Genomic DNA, 3,135 nt, shown 5'->3' with positions numbered 1-3,135 from the left:
CCATTGACCAGTGTACATAGGAAAGCAAGAAACCATTGCAGTGCGAAATATAGAGACACAATAAAACCATTATTATTAGATGGTCAGTATAGCAGTAGTGATGATGGTATTGACATTCAGCATAAGAGTCAGCAATCAGCCTCTTCAATATATATACTATGGGGAACCCAATGAGATAATACATTGCCTATGACTGCTCATTGCACCAGCTGCTGCCAGCAATACCACTCATTCGTATGAGGTTGTCTCAACAATTTCAGATATTAGAGAGAGAGGTATCATCAAACAAGTAGTTCAAGAACTGCACAAACCAGCACATAAAACATACCCTCGTCAGCACATTATGATTGAAGGTTTGAATGACCTACGACAGGCTGATCTTAGAGATATGAGAGAATATTCACATGAGAATAATGGGTTCAAATATATTTTAATGGGTATTGATACATACTTCCAATTTGACTCAGCACTATCTGTTGAAATAAAAATTGTGAGAAATGTCGATGTGATTGTGCGTTTGTTGCAGATAGGGCCGAATTGATGCACAGACAACCTTCAAACCAATCATGGTGGAGAATTTTACAATAGGTATTTCAAGACCGTGATGCAGCGGTATGGAATGCATCGCTACTCAACATTCAACCACCTAAAGGTGAGTATCATGGAACATCTGAACAGAACAAAACAAGTTCAAATGTGGATGGGTTTCAATCTTCACAGTTCATAGAAATGGACAGAGATAGTCCCAGAAATAATTGCACAGTATAATCGGATCAAACATAGCACAATAAAAATGAGACCAATCGATGATCATGATAATGGAATCATGGATACGGTGTACTATCGTGTTAATATGCTGGATCCATGTAAACAGAAATTTTATGTAGTGATTTGGTACAGATCTCAAAACAAAAGACAGCATTTGAGAAGTCACACTCCCAAACTGGTCAAGTGACATCATATTCAGAGTTTCTGAACTGCAGAGAACAAATCATAGAACTTATGTCTTAAAGGATAGCAACGGCACTGAAATTACGGGATGCTTTTACACCGAGGAAATGCAGAAGAGCTCAGAACCACACATGTTTCTCAATAGAGTGTGTCATATGTCAAGGGAATAGAGCACTAGTTAAATGGCTTACTTTTCCTGCAACACAAAACAGCTGGATTCACGCTGACGATTTGCTGTATAATGCGGTGCACAGAGCACAACCAGTACAGTAGCATAACATGCATGATAGGAGCTGAGTAATAGGAGGTGGTGGTATTCTCGACAAACTTCTCGTCAAACTGCACATTCCAGGGTACTATTACTGTGGATCTGATAGAAAGCTTCAAAAACGTTTGGCTAATGGTGATAATGGGATTAACCTGCTTGATGATGTGTGTTTGGAACACGACACAATATATGCAAAGCACAAATATCTTCCAGGACGTCAGGAATTTTAGCTTATAAAACAAAGGCAATATGTACAAGAAAGGATATTGGTATAGGACTGTGCATTGCAGCATTTGTAGTTGATAAAACCATGCGTGGTAAAATTATATTGGGTGTGAATTTCAAGCAAGTTATGAACACTACACATAGTCCACTGAAGAAGAAGATAGCGATGAAAAAGCCAGGGCAGTGGTGTTTATAAAATTGTATCCTGACAGCGAAGTGTGCAGCTAAAAGTGCCCTGAAGTACAAAGACCCAATTAAAGCACCCAGGGTTCTGCTGGTACTCAAGACTTCAGGTGGAATACCCCATTCCCCATTCCTGCCCTTGCATGTCTGCCAGCTATGGGTTCACAGGCTGGTAGTGCTGCAGCTATTGCCAGAAGAGTGAAGAATGCACAGAACTCCCAGGCGAAACTAGAAGAAGACACAACCGCATGATGGAAGCAGCGGCCACCAGAAAAGAACTATCCCTGAAGCCATACAAGAAAGGACTAGGGCTCTTCATGAATAAAAAAAAAGGCCCATAACCTATCCTACTGGATAGACCGCTTACAGATACAGATCAGCTCAATTCTGTCAGGAAAAAATTAAGCATTTCAAGATTCCGTGGTGTGTTTATGCAGGATACATTACCGAAGTCTATGTGGAAATCCGGACAATGTGGGATTGTTAGTGCAGATGCTGCTGGAGGACCAGGAACCCACTGGCTGGTGTGTGTTAAGAAAAATACAAATAACGTCTACTATTTCGACTCATTTGGAGACTTGCAGCCGCTAGAAGAGTTACAAACATACTTCACCAACAGAAGACGTGTGTTATACAATTTTCGTCGCTACCAAGTTTTTAAAATCTACTTATGTGGGCATTTGTGCATCATATTCGTCCTAACGCTTAAAGAGAAGTATATATATATACTCGGTCTTCAGGCCACAAGTGGACCATGGGGACCATCCGAGCGCCGTGTCATCCTCAGTTGAGGATGCGGATAGGAGGGGTGTGTGGTTAGCACGTTGCTCTCCCGGTCGTTCAGGATGGTTTTCTTTGACCGGAGCCGCTACTATTCGGTCGAGTAGCTCCTCAATTTGCATCACGAGGCTGAGTGCACCCCGAAAACCGGCAACAGCAGCTGGTGGCCCGGATGGACACCCATCCAAGTGCCGACCACACCCGACAGCGTTTAACTTCGGTGATCAGACGGGAACCGGTGTATCCACTGCGGCAAGGCCGTTGCCACATATACAGGGTGATCAAAAAGTCAGTATAAATTTGATAACTTAATAAACCACGGAATAATGTAGATAGAGAGGTAAAAATTGACACACATGCTTGGAATGACATGGGCTTTTATTAGAACAAAAAAAAAGTTCACAAAATTTCCGACAGATGGCGCTGGATAGCAAAACTGCTACCGTGACGGGTGAGAGGTACGCCGATATGTTACAGAATCGCATCATCCCCTGCTTGACTGATAAACACCTGCTGGAACGTACGATGTTTATGCAGGATGGCGCTCCACCCCATATTGCTAGACGCGTGAAAGATCTCTTGCGCGCGTCGTTTGCTGATGATCGTGTGCTCAGCCGCCACTTTCGTCATGCTTGGCCTCCCAGGTCCCCAGAGCTCAGTCCGTGCGATTATTGGCTTTGGGGTTACCTGAAGTCGCAAATGTATCGTGATCAACCGACATCTCTAGG

At 42.9% G+C, this 3,135-nt stretch overlaps 1 pseudogene; it reads right to left on the bottom strand.

Moving 5' to 3' along the window:
- Positions 1 to 2,555: 2,555 nt before the first annotated feature.
- On the bottom strand, positions 2,556 to 2,673 carry LOC124551469 (annotated as a pseudogene).
- Positions 2,674 to 3,135: the final 462 nt, after the last annotated feature.

This window comes from Schistocerca americana, chromosome 9, assembly GCF_021461395.2.
Source record: "Schistocerca americana isolate TAMUIC-IGC-003095 chromosome 9, iqSchAmer2.1, whole genome shotgun sequence".
NCBI lineage: Eukaryota > Metazoa > Arthropoda > Insecta > Orthoptera > Acrididae > Schistocerca > Schistocerca americana.
Note: the sequence above shows the minus strand (reverse complement) of the source record. Positions and strands in the feature narration are given on the sequence as shown.